The sequence below is a fragment of the Tupaia chinensis genome, unplaced genomic scaffold (genome assembly GCF_000334495.1).
Source record: "Tupaia chinensis unplaced genomic scaffold, TupChi_1.0 Scaffold000101_1, whole genome shotgun sequence".
In the NCBI taxonomy this organism is placed as follows: Eukaryota; Metazoa; Chordata; class Mammalia; order Scandentia; family Tupaiidae; genus Tupaia; species Tupaia belangeri.
Window position 1 is genome coordinate 7,693,967 of NW_006159565.1, and position 25,229 is coordinate 7,719,195.

The 25,229-nt window shown below is 36.9% G+C and overlaps 1 protein-coding gene and 1 pseudogene across 1 annotated transcript in view; one reads left to right on the plus strand and one right to left on the minus strand.

Annotated features, from left to right (window-relative positions):
* LOC102474031 (metallophosphoesterase 1 pseudogene) overlaps positions 1-16,827 on the plus strand; it is a 67,744-nt pseudogene extending 50,917 nt beyond the window's left edge.
* LOC102484555 (mono-ADP ribosylhydrolase 2) overlaps positions 1-25,229 on the minus strand; it is a 1,480,331-nt gene that overhangs the window by 1,269,482 nt on the left and 185,620 nt on the right. The gene's annotated exons all lie outside the window — the stretch shown is intronic.

Consider the following 25,229-nt stretch of genomic DNA (forward strand, 5'->3'; position numbering starts at 1 on the left):
GCCTGCTTGTACTCCTGTTTCTCTTTAGTTAGGCCTCTTCCTCACTGGACTCTCCTCTTGGTTAAATGATCAAAAGGTCTAGCTGGAAAAACAAAAATTTAGATTAAGACTACATTCCTCCAGCTAGGGTTTTTGTATAGTAAATAAGGCAGATGCCTTGTAAAACCTGTAAACTGGGCTCCGCCCTCTTGGCAGTACTCAGCCACTCCCTGCAGAATCTATTGGAATTTAGTTTCACTTCTCAGTATAGGAGCTCTTACAATTCAGAACAGATTTTTTTAAAAAAAGTTCTCAACTAAAAAAATTGTTATAACGAATTGTCAAGGCACCTTAACCGTTGATTTAACTCTCACTTAAACAGCACACAGTAGTCACTAGTTGTAGTCCTGAAGGCTGGGAACTTCACTGAGGGCAGGATCTGAACACAGTCCATATCAGAGCTTCTGCCTTGAAAGAAACTCTTGTTTCCAATGTGGGCAGCCCAGGCATTAAACAATGCCCATGACTGGCAATCTCATGTTCCCTATGGAGACCTTGTTCCCAAGTGTGGAGCTGGTCACTACAGACAGAATGCACTGAGCTCTGAAGGGAGCTCAGGACTTCTAAAGTCCATGCTGGCCTTTGAAACTGAGGACTGATGGGGCCCAAGATCCCTGTGACTCTGCTTGGACATCTGTAAATCTCACTGGACAAGCCTCCGGTAACCCTTAAAGTGACTAAGATTGATTTCTGTCTAAATCAGAGGGTAAGGTTATTTCTAAAACAGTCATAAAAAATAATTTAAAAAAGGAAAAAAGAGTACTAAGAAGTTTGACTATGTGACAAAAAAATTTATGAGACCTAGCTGGAAGAAAAACATCTGAGCACCAGGATATGACTTCCTTGCAAGCTTAAACATTTGGACCCCCATATATAAATACAGAGGCTCCCTACAGTTCAAGGATATAGAAATAACAGCTGTAAAGTAACCAGCCATTGTCCGTGGAAGAATCAATGATTTGATTCACTTTCATAAAAGCAGTTGGGAATGAAGCAGAAGTACCTCCATCTTTGAATTTTCCTTTATACTTGCTTCCTCCTTTTTCCCAGAGTAAATAGAGTGATTAATAGCCTTACTGTCTTTGCTAACTAGCCTGAAACCTTTTTGTTTAGATGTCCCTTAACAATGTAACTACCAATCACCGGACCCTGCCCGGAGCCATGGGGAACATTAAACAAAGGTCTAGAAAGTGCCCTCAGAAATAATTAACCTGCTTGATTCAGCTTCTGTAACTGCTTTCACCGGGAACCCCACTCCCTTTCCTCCTTACCCCTCCGTTTCCATTGTAATCACCATATCAACCCAGAATTAATTGTGATCTTTGCCTTTATAAGCACCCCTCTTTTTTCACTCAGAGCTTCGGAGTCTTGAGAGACATGAGTACCCTATATGCCGCTTGCTTAATAAACTCCAATAAATTTGGCTATGTCTGGATGTCCTCTTATTTTTCTCATTGATTAGACTATAACACATTCAAGTCTCTTCTTTGGGTAACTAAAACAAGACATGTTATAAAGTGACAATGTCTAGGGCATTTAAATGAATAAGAACGTGTATCAGAACATTGCTAGATAATCTCTCAGGCAGAAATAGTTAAGATTATAATAAATTAAATGCAGAATACGAAGTAAATTTCTTCTTTTCAAAAGCTTTTAAGAGTCTAGACAGAGATAAGATTGTGTCCACTTCTGATGTGGCCAACAGTTAAGAACTCTGAAGAAATGTAAAAAACAACTACCCAAAAGTTCTGAGAATTTACAGCGAAACTGAGTTGACACTTAGAAGACAGGGATAGTACTAGGTGGTCACCTGACTTTGTTTGTGTTTTTATTTTCATGCCTTTTAGCATGAAACCATCCTCATAGTCCCCACACAGGGTGATTAGAACTGCAACAGAGATGTGGTTCTGATCATGACTTTCCAACTTCTCAAATTGTGGGATACACTTCCTTAACAGTAACAGACCTTAATAATGATAGTTTTAAAGTCAACTAACTCTTATACTGTAATTATTAACTAATTATTTATGCCTTTAACTTTGGTCCACTCTAAAACATATATATGTGTATATCTTAATTTTTTATATTTCCCCTAAAGCCAAAATCACCTTAAGATAAGCAAAGCAAGTAGGTGCACAAAATAGCAATTAGTAGGAGGCACAATGAAATTTTCTTTGAACTACATGATAATCATATTCCCATTAAATGTACTTCCTTTTATTAATGACTTCTTTTAATCTTTCAGCCTTCTCAGATGGAATATTAATTTGAGGAGAAAAACGGTTAAGAAAACACAAAGAAAACTTATAATTTAATTTTGAAATAACATTTTATCTTAATAATCACAATCACAGATTTTAATTAATTTTAAATGCAATATTTTATTTTGACTGCCAGAGAAAAACTTTTTTTTAAGCTTATTGTTCTTAGTTCTTCCTACCCACAAAGAGGTAGTTACTAATTTTTATACTAAATAAAAAACTAGACAAAAGGGCAACTATACTGCTTATCATTCCATCATTATTATTACAGCTATACCCCAATAAGATAAACCAATTTTCCCATAACTATTTGGTCCAACAAGGCTGCCTTTCATGCTTCAGTTTAAATTTATTTCTGAAGTCTCTCATTCCATTCAAAATTGCTCGTGTAAATTCTCAATGTAATATGCCATTTTATGAGGCCCTCTGAAGAAATTATTCTCAGGGGTGGGTACCAATAAACAATTAAGAACCCTAGAAACTGTGTTTGTTTGTTTGTTTCCTTTCTTTTCCCTCTTTAGCCACAGCTCACCTATGAGGCCCATCTTTAGCAGCTGTAAAGCTTTATGGCACAGACTTTTTATGCTAATCTTACCATTTGCTTAATGGTAGACAATTTCACTAAGAAAGATTCAAATTTACTATAGTGACATATGAAAGTATTAGGTTGTTGGAAAAGTTATGACGTATTTTTCTATGTATTTCTATGCAAAAATGCATCCTGACTTTTCCAACAATCCAAAATAATGTCTGTATGGTATTTTTATAGGCTAAAATGTTGATTCACATTTATTAATGCCATATTAATATTTAATATAGGGGCCAGCAGGTGCGTGGTGGTTAATGGCACTGGATTCCCACATGGCCGACTGTAGGTCAAGTCCCGGACCTGGCAACTTGCTTCCTTACTTTCCCTCTCTCTCTCACTCTGTCCCTCTCCAGTTAAATTAAAATAAAGTTAAAAGAAAATTATTTTTAAAAAATGATTTGGGTTAGAGAAACATGCAAGCTCTTACTATGACCTCAAATCCATACTAGATGATTTATAGTTATTCTATTTAATCCTCATGATTTTGACAGATATTTGTTTTTACCCACATTTTATAGGTGTGGGCTATAGAAGTCATGTTATAGGCTCAAAGTGACCTAAAGACTTTAACAGAGCTGTGACTCAACCTAGGTTCCTCCATTCCAAATTCTCTGTCCTTCTGACCACTCAGCAGCTACCTAGAAATATAGAATTACACTCTGGTGCATGCTTGCACACACACACACACACACAATCGAAAGTTTCATTTATTCTTGTTGACACATGAGGAAAGGTAAAAATAACTTAAAATTATATTAATGTAACTAATTGGGCACTCCTTCTTAAGGCATCTTGGGATGTCATGAGAAGTTTCCTTTGTTGATGAAAAAATAATCAAGTGAAACTGAGGCTTAATCTTGTAACTTCTTTGTTTCTCTTAAGAAAAGTAATAAGGCAAGTTTACTATAATTGTGAAAGCTCTCCAAAATACTGTACCCACTTTGCAGAATATAAGTGGGTGCACTCACCAGAAAGACAGAGACAGAAAGTGAGAACCTCCCCCCAGGGGGGTGGCCATGGCGCAATCCTCCATTCTCCTCTTGGGATCTTGGGCATGCATGCATACGGCATGAGTTTAAGCCACCGGGTCAGAGACTCGAACCATGGTTGACTACATGTGAGTCCAACAACATAGCCATTACGCCAACTGCCGGTCCCTAGAGGAAAACTTAATAAAGGCACTATTTACCAAGGTGTGGGCAAGGTGTAACAAAACCATGAAAGATGACTTATAAAGAAAGGAAGCTGATACTGAAAGCTGGAGAAGAAGAGGCATATGGAGAATAGTACCTTTCTGACTGAATCCTTCAGTATAGAGACACACTTTGGTGACCTCTGAGGACGGGCGTTTGGTAACTTAAAAGTCCCCCTCTCTGTTTTCTCGTTCTAATCTTTGCCTTTCACTAGCCAAATCTAATGGAAAAACAGACAGAAGGGAGTCTGTAAATGTAAATTGCAGATCGGACTCCTGGGCACATAGCTGGGTGGAAAAAGGTGGGCAGTGAATTCTAGAGGGATAAGTGAAAGCTACTCAGCTGAGTAGGGTCTGGGGCAACATATTTTAATGAAATATATTTATGTTTCTGCCGCAAACTGTATAAAAATGCTGTATAAGGAAGATAAAGAGAGATTATGAATAACTGCTTTTTAGTCTACATCAAGCTTTGCTATCAAGTGAGTTATTAGAAAACAAAACATCACTTTGGAATCTCAGAGCCTTTGGATATGGTTATTTTGTATATTTTAAAAATGAGAACCAAAGTTTATGAAGGTGAAATACCTTGCCCAAGTTTACAAAGATAGCAAATGAGAGAGTTAGGATTTAAGCCCAGTGTTGACTTGAGAAATTGAGTTTCTAACTACTCTATCCTGCCTCATTCTTTTGTTTATAACACAAGAGTTCCACAATAAATATTTACCTTGTTTTCTGTGTAATTCTTCATCTTATGAAACTGCAAATTGGTATGGATGTAAGGCATATTCCATAATATCACTAAGCCTTGAAAAAAATGTATTAGACTTATAATTATTTTTAAGAGAGATTTTAGTTATAGGGCACGTGCACTCACCAGACAGAGAGAAATAGAGACACAGAAAGTAAGAAATCATCCCCCAGAGGGCATGGCCATACCACAATCCTTTCTCTTCCATGCTCCTGGCATCTTGGGCATACACACACATGCGCCCCATGTGAGTTTCAAGCCACCGGATCCGAGACTTGAACCGCAGTCAGCCATGTGGGAGTCCAGAGACACAAAGATTACACTATTTGCTGGTCCCAAGGCTTATAATTTTTAAACCTCCCATAAAGTATCAGCTAACCATGTAACACAAGCACTTCCCTCTCCCTACAAAATGCACTGTACTTAGTGTTCTCAGAGTTAATGTGTTCTCACAGTTGCACAGGGAGTACTCAGCCATTAATCTGAAAAATATTTTTATATTTCATAGATCACAAGCAGCACCAAAGTTTAGAACTTCTTTTCCTTTGACTGAGTTCTACTTTTACTGGTCTCTTTGGGCAGAGGTTATGATTTTAATTGTATCTTGCACATCTGAAAACTTAGTCATCATCCCAATTTAGTCATATCCCAATTTCTATCACCATGTACATAAAATAAACCTGAATATGAATAGCCTCACATTTTATTATATTCCTACTGATATTATCAACTTTGCAACATAGTAATTCAAATCCAAAAGCTATCAGGAGAACAATTTGCTAATCCTGAGCCCCTATGAAAGTTCTTCTCAGCATGTACTACCTAAGAGCTCCATCCCTTCAGACCTGTTTCCAGCTAGGTGAACCTATTTACCTGCTTTCTTCTCTGTAGGTTGTCTACACCATGGGCTTGATTGCTTCCCAGCAGGAAAGGTGTTGAAAGTCCCAATGAATAAGGAATAGGGTCTCCAACTTTCTTTCGCCTTGGGCGACTACACAGGTTCTTCACTCCCAGCTTTACATTTGGATTCTACCCCCAGCATTACCCAGCTGCTACCTTTTTAGCATTTTCTCCAGTCCAGCACATTTCAGTACTTACTCTCAATCTGCAAATTTGATAAGTTTGACTTATCTTTCCTGGTCCTAGAAGTGTTTGGTGAAGTATGATTGATTGTTAGCTTAGAATTTTACAGCTGGATAACAAGGACTGAATATGAAAAATGGGTTTAGTGATTCTGAGTACATGTATATAATTTGGCTGATTCAGATCTAGTACTTTTCCCCCTATAACATAAGTTTTATTTTTAAGTAATAGAACTTGAAAGCAATGTGAAGAGAGGCAAAAATCACCAACATTTTTTTTAAAAGTACATTAAATGTGTATTTATCAGAATTCTAGATGGTAAGTCTGAAAAAGAGTTGAGCAGCCCACAGGAGGCAGATTGTTGGCTAATCATTCAATATTCTTTTACTGGACATGAAGCAGCCCCCCTTATAGTCAGGTGGCTATCACACTGAATTCTAGCCAAATGACAGTAAAAGTGATATGTCTTGGGACCAGCAGTTGGAGTTAACGGTTACATCACTGGACTCTTACCTAGTCAACCTGGTTTGAGTCCTGGACCTGGTGGCTTAAAACTGATGCTGGGCACATGTACATGCATGCCAAAATCTCAAGAGGAGAATAGAGGAGAAGGGACTGTACATTTGGATTCCCAGCATTACCCAGCTGCTACCTTTTTAGCATTTTCTCCAGTCCAGCACATTTCAGTACTTACTCTCAATCTGCAAATTTGATAAGTTTGACTTATCTTTCCTGGTCCTAGAAGTGTTTGGTGAAGTATGATTGATTGTTAGCTTAGAATTTTACAGCTGGATAACAAGGACTGAATATGAAAAATGGGTTTAGTGATTCTGAGTACATGTATATAATTTGGCTGATTCAGATCTAGTACTTTTCCCCCTATAACATAAGTTTTATTTTTAAGTAATAGAACTTGAAAGCAATGTGAAGAGAGGCAAAAATCACCAACATTTTTTTTAAAAGTACATTAAATGTGTATTTATCAGAATTCTAGATGGTAAGTCTGAAAAAGAGTTGAGCAGCCCACAGGAGGCAGATTGTTGGCTAATCATTCAATATTCTTTTACTGGACATGAAGCAGCCCCCCTTATAGTCAGGTGGCTATCACACTGAATTCTAGCCAAATGACAGTAAAAGTGATATGTCTTGGGACCAGCAGTTGGAGTTAACGGTTACATCACTGGACTCTTACCTAGTCAACCTGGTTTGAGTCCTGGACCTGGTGGCTTAAAACTGATGCTGGGCACATGTACATGCATGCCAAAATCTCAAGAGGAAAATAGAGGAGAAGGGACTGCAGTGTGGCCATCTCCCCTGTGGAGTGATTTCTCACTTTCTGTCTCTGACAAGCACAAGCCCCTACAGCAAAAATCTCTCTCAAACAAACAAACAAAACAAAATGATATGTTCCACTCTGGCCAAAACACTGATCTTTTCCTCTTCTGTCTGGTGGGGATAGGGTGACCTTAGAAGTCACATGCCGATGATGGTAAGGCTCCCTATCTGAGACCCTACATGATCAGGAGAAGGGTTACCTAGTGACCTGTTTACTTTCCTAGTATCATTACATGAACAAGAAATAAAATATTGCATTCAACTGTTTTTATATTTTGGAGTCTATTGGTTTCTCCACTAGCATTATATTAAATATCACATTAGGTAAAAGTATAATTTTGATTATTTTTTCTAGCACCCTCGTTATTTATTGGAGGGAGGGCTTGATAATTGTTGAAGAGGACAGAGATAGAGACCTTGCAATTTGTCAACCTTATGAAACTTCTCTAACTGACCCTCTTTACTAAGTAGTACTGACCAAGAATGAGTGGCACCAGAGAGAACATGGCCCCAGAGACAAAGGCAACTCTGGCAGTTTTACCCTGGGGAAATAGTTTTACAAATGAGCTGTAATTTAGAAAGCCCAGGCCAATTGTGGGACACAGCATTTTTAACTGGTTGTAAAACCTTTTTTCTTTTTTAATTTTTCTTTAATTATTTTATTTATCTTTATCCATTTATTTATTTATTTATTTATTTTAATTTGAGAGATAGAGGGAGAGAGTGAGAGTGAGAGAAAGAAAATGAGAAAGCAAAACCTCATTTATTTTTTTCCATATTCAACAAGTATTTTCTGGACATCTGCTATGTAACCCCTTTTCTATTCATCAGGAGTCCTAAATCTCTTGTGAGCACACAAAGTAACATCTCAGCCTTAGAATCTGACATTGCTTTACCTAAACACTAACTTCTGCCAAATGAACCATATCCCTCCCTACTTTCTGTAATAAAAGGCTTTTTATTTTCTTTTTCCTTTCACTTTTAGGAGAAGGGGTCAACATGTTTCTTGCTCCAAACTGCCACTTCTAGATCTTTATCCTATTTCATAATTCAAATATTGAGCCCCTTTTGATGTTCATACCATCCTATATGACCAGGATATAAGTGAAGACTCTTGGAGGAAGAAATAGAAAATCAACTCTACATAATTTGATTGTATAATATTATCCAACATTAATTGTTTTTATTCATGATAAAGTATAGGTACATGAGAGTGTAAGACAGACAGATTCATCCTCCACAGGGTCTGATCCCCTTCCTCCAATCTCCAGCTTACTAAACTTTTGACTCACACATGTGCCAGGCACGTTTCAAGCTGACAGAGCCAGTGATTCAAACTGTGGTCACCATATGGGATCCAGCTTGTCTTGTGCAGGACATTCATTACCTCTGCACCAGGGAGCCAGTCCAAAAACCATATCACAATTAATGTATAACATTTCTCAAGTTATCCTCATAAATAAAAGTGTGAACCACATACTAAAAAATTTTTTAAACTTTAAATCAAGAGGATTTGTTTTTATTTAATCATCATAAACAGGGGGAGTTTATTGATAGAACGCTGGACAGCCTGAATAGAAATGAAGAAAGAAATTTTTTAAAGAATTATTTTATGTAACATGTATTTATTTATTTACTTACTTATTTTATTTTGACCAGAGAGGACAGAGCAAGAGAGAACGAGAGAGAAAGTAAGAAAGCAAGCCTCCAGATCTGGGATTCATACCAAGATCAGCCATGTGGGAGTCCAGTACCCTTAACCACCACGCCACTTGCTGGCCCGAAATGAAGAAAGAAATGAACTATTACTTTTGGGAAAAGCAGAAACTAACTCAGGTATGAAGAACTGTACAATAAAAATGTGTACTCTCCGTGGCACTGCTATTAACATGACACTTTCTATAGTGTAGCTACTAATATGACTCAGCCTTAATAATCACTAAACTCCAAACTGAAAATTCCCAAGAGAATCTGAGTAGCCAGCTTTAACTAGTTATAAACTCTTGGGTTCTACAGTTCTGGCAACAGAACTGGTACCAACATGGCAAATAGAACTCCCACCTTGAGTTTTGAGGGAAAAAAATCCCACAGAAAGAAAATGGATATGCTCTGATGTAGTTATCAGAAAACAGCACCCACATCATGCCTACTCTTGGCCTCACAGCATGCATGAACACCCTCTACTGAGTGTATATCTGAAGGTGTCATATATTGTCTTCACACCATATGCAACCATGAGGGCAATACAACTACTGTCCACAAGGAAAATGATCCAATATGTTCAAAAGACCTCATAGTGGAAATTCTGCAAAGCTAGGATTCAGGTAATATGAGGAGATAGAGGCAGTGTCCAAGCCAAAGGTTGAAGTCACCTATCATTTCCAGTAAAACTAGGATTCACAAGGCAAAAACATTCATCCCTTGGCCATTAAAATCTCTATGCTCTTAAAGTTAAGAATCATAGGACTGAGAGGGGAAAAAAATTCAGTAGGTCATTAGGCATAATCTTGACAAGTTTAGATCTCTAACCCTTATTCTCAGACCATTATGTGAAAGAGACTGACTATATCCTATTATAATTTCTGAGTTTGAGATGGTAGTTGACACCATAGCTGAGTATTCAGTAAGCTATCACGTCAGCTGCCATGGAAATATAGGATACCTGACAAGACAGTGAATCTCACCTACATTAACCTTTCTGTGTGAAGTGGGTAGCTTGATCTGAGGCAGTGATATGTGAATTATACCATGACTGAATATAAAGTGGACAGAGAATCCATGGTAGTAGTAACAAAAATTCAAAAAGACAAGTTGTAGGCCAGTCAATGTGGTGGTGGTTAAGGTAAGTGGATTCCACATGATCAACTACGTGGTTCAAGTCCAGGACCCAGCAGCTTGAAAAGCACGATGGGCACAAGTATATGCATGTCCAAAATCCTAACAGGAAGGAAAACTAGAGGAGAAGGGAGTATAGTGTGATCATTGCCCACTGGGGCTGCTTTCTTACTCCCCCACCCTTTCCGGTGAGCACATGTGCATCTGGCAAATTTGGAAAAAGGATGAGGAAAAGGAGGAGGAGAGAAAGGGGGAGGAGGAGAGGGCGGAGGAGAAGGACAAATTGCTTCTCTCCCCACAATGTAACTGAACCAATAATCAGACACCATATAACTCACTGGTCTCAGTGTATGGTATTCTATCTTGGATTCAGGGTTAACTAATGCTGCTAGGAAAATTAGGACTCTGGCAGTGAAAATAAACTTGTAAATCTCAGTGAGAAAAAGTTCATGATACTGAGGCCACACATGGCCACCAACCTTGTCACCACATACATTGTCACTGTATTTCAGCACCTGTTGAGCAAACAACTAACATCTTCAGAGAAGAACATCTCTTAATATTAAGACCCTTCAGTTGAGAATCTACATCAGATACAAATACTTCTTTCGTTTTTTTCATTTCTGAGCCTGGAGTCAGCTGGTAGCATGGTAGTTAAAGTGGCTGGATCTTATGTGGCCAACTGTGATGTTAGAGTCCCCAACCCAGTGGCCTAAAAAACATGCCAAGTGTGCATGAATGTGTGCCCAAAATCAGAATAGGAGGGAGAAATGGAGGAGCAGGGATTGCAGCATGACCATCAACTAAGAGGAGTGCTTTCTCATTTTATCTCTCTCTCCATCTTTGGAGAGCATTCTCATCCTCTGGCAAAAATTAAACTAAATACATTTCTGAATCCTTTCCTAGAGTTTCAATCACACAATCTCTGCATCCTCTGGATACCATCTGTCAGTCTTTGTGCCAGATCAGTATAGAGCCTGACCTCAGGCTATCTCCTTCCAGGCTAAGTGGAAAATGAGACAAATAGCCTAAAGTTGTATGTCCTGATGGTTTTTCTCTTCTTCACTGTCCTTCACTGACACTACTGATAGGGACTATAATGGTATAAGCAATTCATTTGTGCTGGACTATAACGGTATAAGCAATTCATTTGTGCTTCAAACCTGTAGTTTTCAGGGTCAACGGTAATTTTTTATCTTCAAATTCTCATTGGAAATTCCCTATAAGAATATACATGTGAGCTAAGGGAAGGCTGGAAATGCAGCAAATAACGATGGGTCAGAGTTTCACAGACAATTAAAACCATTATTTCAAAGCTTCTATACCTTCTGTCTGCTTCTATGATGAAAGTATTTTGTATTGATACATCACTTTCCCTTTCTTTTTCCCTCTTGTCAGTTAAGAAGTGACCCTTCAATCTGTGCTTTTGATCCTATCCTTTTTCCGCCATTCTAACTGATGAATATTTCTACCTTAGGGTGTTTGTTAAATACAAAAAAAAAAAATTCCCTCAACATATTGTCCGTCTTTCTTTTAAATTTACTTCCTTCATTCTATTATTATTACCACTCTTCCTCCAGTAGGAATTATCTTTGATTTCATTAAACAAATATTGAAAATATCTTCCTGTCAATGTAATTGTCTCAATTAATAAGAGTGTTCTAATTTTATTTAACAAGTAGGGATTTCTTGGTAAAGTGGAGATAATGGGGATTTAGAAAATTAATAACATGCCATGTTATCGGTAGTTTATTAAGAATAAGGAATTGCCTCTCTCATTCAATCCTTTGTGTCCTAAAAGCTTAGTAAAAATGCCAATTATATCTTCAACAAAGTCATTGATTAAAAAAAAAATAGTGTAGGAGTATAAGAATGCCTAAAAGTAGATGATGAGAAGAGAAAGTTCAGCTACCAATGCAGCTCAACAATTCAACAGAAAACAAATGTCAGACAACACACTGGACAGCAGAAGAATTTGAGAACTACAAGATGAAACAAAATCCATCCAAGTAAGATTGTGAAAACAAACTAATTGTGAAAGACTGTTTTCTTGAGCACTTACAGAAGTACTTGGTCCAAGCTTGATGCTCAATAAATACTTCTTCAATGTTCTCATATGCTGAATGGTCTCACAAATGATTCTTAAGGGCTGGTTAAAAGACAAATTGCTGAGCCCTGCCTCCAGAGTTCTTGACTCATCATTTCCGAAGTCCTTTTTTTTTTTTTTTTAAAAAATGATACGAACAGTTTTACCGGGTTTTGTTTTGTTTTGTTTTGTTTTGTTTTGTTTTGTTTTGTTTTATATTACCTAACATTCTTTCCCTGAGCATCATCACAACATACTAAATGTGGTTTCCCATCTAGGATAAACTGCATAGTGGCTTAATCAAGTATGTGTAGCCCTTCTACAAAGAGTTGCATTTCTAACAAGTCTCCAGCCAAGAACCAGTCCTCTGGGCCAAGTTTCTTAATAGCTGCATAATTAATACTTCCTTAGCAAACAATCCTTTGTTATTGGAAGCTGTCCTATATATTGCAGAACATTTTGAAACATTCTTGGTCTCTATCTATTGAATATCTTTTGAATAGCCCCTGAAGACATGGCCCCTAGTCCCTAGAAGGGTGACAAAATTGCTCCTGGTGGAGAACCAGTGTTATGGACTAGCCAGCATACATTTTTGAGTGGCTTACTAAACTAATAGACCTTGTTACTCCTTAGACATTGTGATCTAGATTTTAACAAGACATTACATAATTTTTCTTAAGTTATTTTCATGGGTAAAATAGAAAAATGTGGGTTGAATACCAAAAAAAGATAAGGCTTTGTATCTATTTAACTGTTGGATCTGAGGGTTTTGATTAATAGATCTATAGCACAGAGGTAGGCCACTGAAACCTGTATCATTTGAGCTATTATTCTCTTAGACTGAGATGTTAAATAGGCTATAATTCTTATAACCCAATGGATATAACTACCTACAGACAAAGTAGGAAAAAATATTGATGTCTCTTAATATCTCCTGTGAGCACTAGAAAAATAATGTCATAGTCTGGACTCCTGATCCAGTCTAGACTCTTGTTCCACATATTTGATCATATCTACCCTTCCTTTGAGCTTTCTGAAATTCATGATTTTTTTTAACTTTGGAATATATATATAGCTACCTCTATAACTTTTTTTAAAATTTCTGCTTGAACAATCTCTCCTTCTACTGGAAAGTTATGTAAAATCCTGGATTCTATTGTCACATATTTTCTGTATCTTATGAGAGTCCATAGTTCTTTAAGAAAAAGAAATAATTTGGGACCAGCAGATGGCATAATAGTTACATTGCTGGACTCCCACATAGTCGACCAGTTCAAGTCCCAGACTTGGTGGCTTAAAACTCACACCAGGAACATGTGCATGTGTGCCCAAAATCCCAAGAGGAGAATAGAGGAAAAGATATAGCTATGTGGCCATCCCCTCTGCGGTGTGATTTCTCACTTTCTGTCTGTCTGACTCTATCTCTTCAACGAGCACACACACCCTAGAGCAAAAAATCTAAGAAAAAGGGGAAAAAAAGATTTATTATATGTACTACCTTTTCTTAAAAAGGGTTCTAACCAAAGTCTAGGAACTTCTTTCTATTTGTTCCATGATCTAAAGAATCAAGAATTCATTTCTCTTTCTAACTAGATAGTCTGCAGAATACTTAAATTATTATAGCACTAAAGTTCTCTTCTGTTATTCTTACAGACACATTCTCTACCATTCTTTAACTTTCAGATTTAGAGAGTCTGTCTTTCTTCTAACTAGTCTGCTCTTCTGAACAATGAAAAAACAAGCAAAGCAAGTTATAAAAGAGACATAATTATGGAGATTCATTCAGTAATTATGTTGTCTTCGATTTGCCAAAGACTGCAATTATTTTTTAATGAAAAATTTTCACAAAGTTAAAATAACCAAAGTAGAACTAAAATAAGACAAAAGTCTTTCTTCTAATCTAATAAAATTTCCAAATTCCTATATTAAAAAAAATTACAGATTGGGTGTGGATCAGATCTTAGGCAGTTTCAACACAAATGAATCTAAGTAATAAATCTCAAAGATGAGTCACTGAATTTTGATTACCAAATATTTTAAATACAATCCCTTTGGGTGGAGAAAAGAAAAGCTCTTATTCAAGACTGCCAAATCATTGTATTTATATTAATTTGTCACTGATTTTAATATGTAGGTAAAATATAAATAAGACTTATCAAATAATTGGCAGCCATATGATGAGTGGAAAAATTAGTCCAGGAGATCAAAGACAAATGACAAATGTAATAGTTAAAAAAGAAAACCCCGACATCTAAGAAAACTATTTACTCTCCATCGTAATACTCTATGGATCTAGCAGAAAACTTTACAGAAGTTCTCAATTTTACATGACAGGATCAGAAGCAGAAGCCTAGTGATCGTATACCATTCTCAGTGAGGCACACAGAATCTTAAAGAACAGGAAGGTTAAATAGCTAATTTCCCTTTATAAGATTTCTTGTTGTTGTTGTTGTTATTTACTTTTTAAATTCATTATTATTTTATTTATTTATTTTAATTTGACCAGAGAGGAACAGAGTGATCAAGCAAAAGAGAGAGAGAAAGTGAAAAAGCAAGCCTCCAGGTTCAGGACTCGAACCATGGTTGCTCATGTGGGAGTCCAGCGCCTTAATCACCACGCCACATGCCGGCCCCTAAGATTTATTTATAAAAGCAAAAGACATAATATTATAAATACAATTTTAGAAACGTAAATATACACAGGTTTATGAGCCTAACTACATTTTATTAATTAAAAACACAGTAATTCAATTTTCAATTTCTGTTTTGCAAAGAGAAAAGAATATTAGAAATAGTATTTAAGAATTTGATTAGTAATTTATGGATTATTCAAGGCCTTTCTTCCAGGTTTTAAGTAATTTATTGAAAGAGAAGACTAAAACTCAAATTACTTTTCTACCAACTTAGAATTCTGATATATAGGTGACACGACTACACAAATAAATCCCAGCCTGATTAAAAGTTAAATATTAACTAAAATCTGTTAAATATTTGGAGATTTTAATACCTCACTATCAGCATAGGACAGATCATTTCGAGACAAAATCAATAAAGAACCATCAGAATTAAACTGCACTATAGCCTAAATGGACTGGACATCTACAGAACATTTCACCTAATAGTTACAGAATACACATTCTTCTCATCAGCACATGGCACATTCTCCAGGATACACCACACATTACAATGCAAAACAAGTCTCAGTAAATATTTTTTAAGATAGAAATTCTATCAAGTATCTTTGCTAACCACAATGGAAAAAACTAGAAATCAACCAGAAGAACTTTAGAAACAAAGAAAACTATAGAACATACTCCTAAATGATCACTGGGTCAATGAAGAGATCAAGAACAAAAGTTGAAAATTAAAAGTTTCTTGAAACAAATAAAAACAGAAACACAACATAACAAAACCTGGGAAATACAACCATAGTAGCTCTAAAAAAAAAATTTGATAAAGACAATTGCCCATATCATAAAAATGAAATATTTCAAACAATCTAATGATAGACCTTAAAGAACTAGAAAAGTAAGAACAAACTGAGCCTAAAAAGTAGAAGAAAATAAATACTAAAGAAATACATAAAAAAGGGGTGCTTGCTGGCTCCAGGGCCACACTGCCCAGGGTCGCTGTTCTCCACCATGAGCTGCTTCCAACAGATAAGCATGCTCTGATCTGAGGAAGCAGGTGCCAACTTACAGTCTTTGTGCCAGTCTCAATCTACTATAGCATTCTTTAAAAGTGCATGGCAAATGGAGAGAGCCTTCCGGACAGCCCTATGGCTGCTACAGCTGGAAGTCGTCTTCATCCTGGGAGATATCTTTACTGAGAGAAGTGGAGCTTCCCCCAGGCCTGAGTGGATTATGAGTGCAATGGTTTCAGAAAATATTCAGACACCCGAGTCATGTATAGCTGATAGAGGTGGTTGTTGGCAATCACGACATAGGCTTCCACTATGAGATGAACACATATAAAGTAAGATGATTTGAGAAAGTTTTCAACCCTGAGAGCTTATTTTCTTGGAAAGGAATTAATTTTGTGATGGTCAACAGCATTGCACTGGAAGGGGAAGGCTGCCACATCTGCTCACAAACAGAAGCTGAGTTCAATGAAGTTTCTCACAAACTGAATTGCTCCTGATAGGAACACAGATCCCGCTGGTGCAGACCTGGGCAGCTTTTCTTCACCTCTACCCCAGTCTCCCTGCAGAATTACCCACTATATTGGAGAAGTGATGCTAATTGCTCTGAGGAAGATGCAGTTTTGCCACAGGAAAGGAACATTCCATTTAAGGAGACATATGATGTGTTTTCTTGGGAGGCTTCACAAAAGCTGCTGTAGTGGCTCCAACTGCAGCTGGTTCTGAGTGGACATATGCATAGTACCTGTGAGGTGTTCCACAGGGGAGGGCTACCTGAGGTCAGCATCCTGTCTTTTAGTTGGAGGAAGAGAAACAACCCCAGTTCCATCACAGGCAGCATGAAAGCCACCAGCCACACCCTCTCCAAGTGCTACCTCCAGTAGGAGGACACAGTCCTGCTCACATACTGCAGAGCAGCTGTGCTCATGGTGACCCTCATACTAGCTCACTTTGACCTTTTACCTTCACCTTTCCTTCTTGATTGGAACCCACTCAGAAAGTGTAAGACAAAATGAAGAGCAGATGACTTTTTGCCTTTAGTAATAAATATCAAAGCCAAAGAAATGAATTTCAGGCAGAGCTCATCTTAGAGTCAAGGAGACAATGTGACCAGATGTAGGCTGTCTCTTGCTTGCCTTGGAAATTCTAAATCACTTATGCGAGTTACAGCAGAATAAATAATTGATTACACTATTCCTGTGCTATAAAAATGGAACATGTACTCTACAAAAAAAAAAAAAAAGGAAACGTAAAATAGGAACAACAAAATAAATACAAAAGATTAATAAAACAAATAGTTGTTCTTTTAAAAAGAAAACAAATCAACAAACCATTAGCTAGATTAAGAAAAAAGATACAAGTAAATAAAATCAGAAACACATAAAGATATATTAAAACTGATACTTCAGAAATCATTCAGATCATTAGAAACTATTATATAACTATCCCAAAAAGCTGAAAACCTAGAAGAGATATATAAATTCCTGACTGAACCAGGAGGAAATGGAAAACATGAATAGGTCAATAACAAGTAAAGAGACTGACTCTGTAATCAAGAATTCTCCAGACTAGATGGTTTCATTGCTGAATTCCACAAAACTTTTAAAGAACTAACACCAAATCTTCTCAAACTATTCCAAAATATTAAAGGAGACAATTTTTTCAAAACTTATTTTAAAAGGCCAGCATCACCTTGATAACAAAAACAAAGACACAACAAAACTACAGATCAATAACCCTAATGAACATAGATGCAAAAACTACAACAAAGTATTAGCAAACCAACTTTAATATCACAAAGATTATAACTCATAATCAAACAGGATTGATACCAGAATTGTAAGGATAGTTTGACAAATGCAAACCAATAAACATTAACCAGCCCATTGAAAGAATGAAAGAAAAAAAAGTAGCATCATCTCAATAGACACAGAAAGAGCATTTTATAAAATATTACATCTATTTGTGATTTTTAAAATATCTTAAAAAATAGAGAGAGCTTGTACAACACAGGAGTGGTTGAATGTTCATAGGCAAGTCTTGAAGATGCCACCCAAAGGAACAAGCAGTTCTGGAGAAAGCCATCTGGAAAAGTGGGAGGAGCAGCATCTAGGAGTGATAGTGCTGACAAGGAGGCTCAGAGTCCCAAAGGTGGTGGCAATACAGACACATTCTATGTAAAAAACACAGCAAAATTATGGAAGCCATGGAAAAGTTAAAGTCTGGAATGAGATTCAATGAAGTGGCCACACAATATAGTGAAGATAAAGCCAAACAAGGGGCAACTTGGGTTGGATGACCAGAGGATCTTGGTAAGACCATTTCAAGACTCAGCATTTGCCTTGCCTATATGGAAAAGGCTGTGTTTACAAACCCACTAGTTAAGACAAAGTTTAGATATCACATTATCATGGTTGAAGGGAGAAAATAAAATCATATTAAAGACTGAAAAAAATCCAAAAAAATAGATATAGAAGGCACATAATGAAGACCATATGTGACAAACACACAGCCCACCAACATCATATAAATGCAGAAAAGTTTAAACCTTTTTCTCTGAGGATTATAATAAGACAAAGAAGTCCACTTTTACCACTTGTAAACTACTGGAAGTCTTAGCTGAAGTTATTAAACACAAGGAATATAGGGACCAGCAGTTAGCGTAATGGCTATGTCACTGGACTCCCACGTAGTCGACCACAGTTTACGTCCCGGACCTGGTGGCTTATAACTCATGCCGGGCACATGTGCGTGTGTGCCCAAGATCCTGAGAGGAGAATGGAGGAGAAGGGATTGCGGAATGGCCATCCCCCCTGGGGGGTGATTTCTCGCTTTCTGTCTCTCTGTCTCTCTCTGTCTGTCTGGTGAGCGCACGTGCCCTATAGCAAAAACCTCGCAAAAAAAAAAAAAGAAAGAAAGAAATATATTAAGAATATCCAAACTGAAAAAGATGACATCATATACACAGAACAATCTAAAGGCTCCACCATAAAACTTAAAACTGACAAATCAATCAACTGCAGAAAACAAAATCAACAACAAAAATTGTAGTGTTTTAATACACCAATAACAAACTAGCTGAAAAAGAATCAGGAAAGTAATCCTATTTAAAATTGCTGCAAAAAATAAAATAAAACTGGGAATAAACTGAAAAGTTAAAGCTCTCTAAAATAAAAGCAACAAAACGTTGATGAAAGAAATTGATGGCATACAATAATGAAAATACATCTCAAGTTCATCGATTGGAAGAATTCATATTGTTAAAATGTCTATACTGCTCAAAGCAATCTACAGATTCAGTGTACTTCCTACCAAAATACCAATTGCATTCTTCGCGGAAATAGAGGGAAAAAAATCCTAAAATTTGTATGGAACCACACAAGACTCCAAAAAAGCTCAACTAATCCTATGTAAAAACAATGAAGCTAGAAGCGTCACATTACTTGACTTCAAAATATACCACAAAGACATAGTAAACAAAACAGCATGGTATTGGCATACAAACATACATGTAGACAAATAGAGTAGAATAGAGAACCCCAAAATACATCCACAAACATACAGCCAACTGATTTTTTTTTTAGAGGTTTTTGCTATAGGGCTTGTGCGCTCGCCAAACAGACAGAGAGAGACAGAGAGACAGAAAGCGAGAAATCACCCCCCAGGGGGGATGGCCATGCCACAATCCCTTCTCCTCCATTCTCCTCTCGGGATCTCGGGCATGCACGCACATGCACCCAGCGTGAGTTTTAAGACACCAGGTCCGGGACTCGAACCGTGGTCGACTACATGGGAGTCCAGCGACATAGCCATTACACTAACTGCTGGTCCCTAGCCAACTGATTTTTGACAAATATGCCAAGAACTTTCACTGGAGAAAGAACAGTCTTTTTAATAAATGGTGCTGAAAAAATTGGAAATCAATGTGCAGAAGAATAAAGACAACCCTATTTCTCACCATGTACAGAAATAAACTCAAAATGAATTAAAAATTTAAATGTAAGATCTGCAACTATGAAATTACTAGAAGAAAACATTCAAGAAACATTTCAGATTACTGCTCTGGACAAAAATATTTTAGATAGAACCTCAAAATCACAGAAAACACAAGCAAAAAATAGATAATTGGATTGTATCAAACTAAAAACTTCTGAATAACAAAGGAAATAATAATTAACAGAGGGGAAAATACAACCTACAGAATGAGAGAAAATATCTGCAAGCTATATATTTAACAAGAGATTAATATCCAAGATATACAAAGAACTTAACTCACTAGAAAAAAATAATAAGATTTTAAAATGAGCAACTGGGCCAGAGGGTGGAATAGGCACTGGATTCCACATGGCCGACTCCATAGTTCCAGTTCCAGACTCAGTGGCTTGAAAAATCTGGCAGATGTTTGTGCTTGCATCCCCAAAATCCCAAGAAGTGAAGGGAGGAGAGGGGATTGCACATGGAAAGTGATTTCTCGCTTTTCTTCTCTCTCTGTCTCTCTCTATGGCAAGCATATATGCCCTAGGGCAAAAAAATAAAATAAAATAAAATAAAACAAAAGTAAAGGAGGGGCTATCAATTTGAGTACGTATTTCTTAAAAGGAGGTATACACATGGTCAAAACGTACATTTTAAAAATTGTTCAACATCACTAATCATTAGGGAAATGCTCATTAAAACCACAGTGAAATTTCCTGTCAATCAGAATGATTCTGATTGGGCCAGCCCTGCAGTGCAGTGGTTAAGTGATGTGCACTGGGAGCTGGATCCCACTTGGCTTACCACAATTTGAGTTCTGGCACTGGTGACTTGAAAAGCATGCTGGCTGTGTATGCCTGCAAGCCCAAAATCCTGAGAAATTGAAGAAAGGAACTGTAATATGACCACACACCAGTGGGGAGTGTTTTCATATCCCCCCCTCCCTCTTTCCTCCAGCCTCTTGTGAACAAAAGCACTGTGTCAATAAAAAAATTTTAAAAATTCAAAAAAAACAGCCAATATCATAAAGACAAAAATTAACAAATGTTGGAAAGAATGTGGAGAAAAGGGATTCCTTACACAATGTGGACTGGAATATAAATTAATACAGCTATTATGGAAAATGGTATGGAAGGTCCTCTATAAGCTAAAAAGAGAACTGGCATACAATTCAACAATACCACTACAAGGCATGTAACCTAACAAAAGAAAATCAATATTTTGTGGGACCAGCAGTTAGCAAAATGGCTATGTTGGTGGACTCCCATGTAGTCAACCGCGGTTCAACTCCCGGACCCGGTGGCTTAAACTCACGCCGGGCTCCTGTGCGTGCATGCCCAAGATCCCGAGAGGAGAATGGAGGAGAAGGGATTGCGGCGTGGCCATCCCCCCTGGGGGATGATTTCTCTCTTTCTATCTCTCTGTCTCTCTCTGTCTGTCTGGTGAACGCATGCGCCCTATAGCAAAAACCTCTCCAAAAAAAGAAAAAAATCAATATTTTTGTAAAGATTATCTGTACTCTGATGTTTATTATGCACTATATTTATTAGTCAAGATATTGTCTATCAACAGTAGAAAAAGAAATTCCATGTAATGTGATACTATTAAGTCATTAAAATAATAAAACCTTGTCATTTGCTGCAACATGGAAGACATTAAATTAAGTGAAAGAAATGAATACAGGAATTTGTTTGTTCCGATCTATTTGTTTCTTTGTATTTGAATTTCCTCTTACATGGAGTAGTTATTCTACTCATGTCCTATTGCCTGTTTTCACTCCTATATGGAAACTAAAAACAATGACTTCAGAAGGAGAGAGTAGAATAGTGATTACTAGAGGCTGGGAAAGATAAAGAAAGGTATAGATAGACATTAGTTAATACATAAAAAATTATAGTCAGATAATGGGAGCAAATTGTAGTGTTATATATTGATGGTATAATAGTTGGGTAACTACAGTTAATAAGAATTTATTGCATATTTCAAAATAGTTAAGAGAAAGTATTTTTAATATTTTCAACAGAAAGTAATGACAAATGTTTGAGATGATAGATATGTTTATTATCCTTATTTGACCAATATATATTATATTCAGGTACTGTAAAATCACACTGTAACCCAGGTATATACAATTACTATGTGTCAACTAAAAACATATATGAAAACAAACAAAAACAAAGACACCTCATATGGATAAAAAGGAATATTCAAAAACAAAAGACACATGGCCAGGAAAAAGAAATATTCAGACCAGCCATGGAGGCACAAGGGATAGGGCATCATTGCAAAAGGTCAAATGGAAGGCCAAGTTTTGGATCCTGGACCAACATGAGCAGGTCAGCTTGTTTACGTGGTACATCTGACAACTTATGCCTTCAATCCTAGCTAGCTCACAGGCTGGGCAGAAGATTACAATGGCAAGACTCTGTCAAAAATACCTCTCTCCCTCCTCTTCCTACTCTTACTCTCTTTCTTTCACTCTGATTTTTTTAAAAATCAGCAAATATAATGAAGACTACTAACTTGATTAAAGAACATACACAAAAATATAAGACTAGGGGTTGACAGTGACACAACAGAAAAATTTGATGCTGTGTAAGGCATATACACATGAGATGGTTGCCAGTTCATATCTGGAGATTTCTGAGTATGCCAGGCCTACGTGTGTCTATGATCTAGGGTAAGCTGAAGCTAGGGCTAGGCCACAGCATCAAGACACTGTTGACGGTGCCATACATCTTGTCTCTGTCTCTCTCTCACTCATTAAATCAACAAATAAACTTTAAAAAAGAATAAAACTAGAACATGTACTTGCCCAAGAGAGAGAAACAGAGATAGTGAAAGAAAAAGTTGAGAAATCACCCCCAGTGGGGATGGCCATGCTACAATCCCTTTACCTCCATTCCCCTCCTGGGATCTTGGGCATGTACACACATGTGCCAGGCTCAGTTTCAAGCAACTGAGTCTAGGACTCAAATCACGGTTGGACAAGTGGGAGTACAGAGACATAACTGCTATGCCATCTGCTGGCCCGCAAAACATTTTCTTAGTCATGATGTTTTCTGCCATTATATGTATAATAAAAAACTTTAAGAAACTATATAGTATCTTAAAATGGGTGAATAATAAAGGAATGGATAAATAAACCATAGCAAACTTAATACTCTACAATGTCCATCACTGGGAGGTTCAACAGTCCACTTATCTTCTCTGTGCCTCAGATTTTTTTTTTCTTTTCATTTTTGAATGAGGATAATAATAGTACCCACCTTTTAGAGTGGTTGTAAGGATGAAACAAATTAATATATGTAAAATAATTCGGCTGTCTGGCACGTAACTATTATTCTAAAATTATATGTAGTCATTCAAGATTAAGAACATAAAAGGCTTGTAATGGAATGCTTCATGAAAAATTAAGACACTGCAACGTGGTACACGGCACCATACCAGCCAGTCAGCAAAAAGAACTACACCAAAATGTTAATTGTGAAAACAAAAAAAAACAAACAAAAAGTTTTGCTAAGAAACTGAGTAACATAAATTAAGAGTTTACTGTGCATTTTAGCTATGCAAGCTATCTTTTATGGCATAAAGCTAGAAGTTGGTTTAATTGACTAGAGCTAATTATTAGTCTCTGGAGCTAATAATTGTTAACTATGCAACTGTCTAAACTGAAAGCTTTTCTTCCTGAAACACTTCTTAGCAGATTCCAAACTTCTTAAAAGTCTATTACAGAGCTCTTATCTGGCTGCCCTCCAAGTTTTCTAGCAAAACCTTAAGTGCGGAACCCTTGTCACTCACCCACATACAGCACAGACAGTGTCTATTTTAGTAAGATTTGCAGTATTAGCAGACTGGAATCAATAGTTCCTAAAGAGACCATCTATTTTATGATGGTAAAAGGTTATTTATATTCTATTTATGGTAACTGATTTTGAAAGTTACCTTCTCCCTGAAGACGAGCTTTAATACCAAGGGTCAAACGCTGTTGCACTTTTTTTTCAAGAAACAGAAAGTGAAGAAGCAAAGGAAAGGAAGAAACATAAAAAGCAAGAATTCAAAGAGAAAAAAGTAACCAAAAGACAAAGCAAGCAAGAATGAAATTTAAATGCATTATGATAATGTAAAAGAAACCTCTTTCAACTTCAATATGTATAAATAAAACAATTATAATTGATGTCAGCAGTTCCCATCACTGCAGAAAAATTCTCATTTAGGTCATTTACTAAGCTAATATAAAGGGTACTTAGGCTTTACAAATTCTTACAGATAAGCATGTTTTAAAAGAAGAACCTAAATAGAAAGGGAGGGGAAAGGAGAGGAGGGAAAAAGAAGAAGGGAAGGCAGAGAGAGATTGATTGTTGTCTCTTGCCATCCAGAAACAGAAATAACATACACTCCACCAGGGAACCACATAAAACACACAAAGATTGATGGACTATGTTCATTAACATAGAGTGGAGAAAGGTCCATCTCTTTCATATTTTGCATCCATTTGATGAATAACCAGAATTCTCCATTTTGAAAGAGATTAAGATCAAGTTTCTTTTCCCTTTTTTTTTTTTTCTTTTTGGATAGGTTTTTGCTATAGAGTGTGCACACTCGACAGAAAGGCAGAGAGAAACAGAGAGACAGAAAGCAAGAAATCACCCCCTAGGGGGGATGACCATGCCGCAATCCCTTCTCCTCCATTCTCCTCTTGGGATCTTGGGCATGTACACACACGTTCCCCATGTGAGTTTAAGCCACCGGATTCGGGATTCGAGCCACAGTCGACTACATGAAAGTCCAGCTACATAGCCATTATGCCAATTGCTGGTCCCAAGATCAAGTTTCTATGTGAAAAATAAGAAACCTAGTGATTTTATAGAAATAATGGACTGGTTCTAGATTCATATGATTTACCTATCAATTAATATCTGCTTTAAATGTTCATGGATTCAAATTATAATCAATGATTATACATGAAATTTCCCCTAATCATCCCCCATTGTTTTCCCCTATGAGATGTATACACAAAGGGGAGAGTCAGTACATTTATTAAGTCTCAAATTGTCAGTCTCCTGCTTAATAACTACACCAGAGTGCTCTCTCGCTCTCTCTCTCTCTCTCTCTCTCTCACACACACACACACACACACATACACACTCACACACATCCAGACCCGAATAAAGTTATTCCAAAAAAGGTAGACTATTAGACCTCCACCAGGGATCACCACTCACCATTCTCTAGCCTGTGAAGTATAAAAGGAAAAAAAGAATTAAGCTCACTTAACTACACTTTTTATAATGTAATGTGTCATTTCTAAAATTATACTCATTTGCCTTACATCCAGAATGAAATATCAGTGTACGTAAGCTACATACATGCATACAGATTTTAATACGCACACATGAGGTTTTTAAAAGGTGGCCCAGCTTTACCCTCGTGTACTCATCTA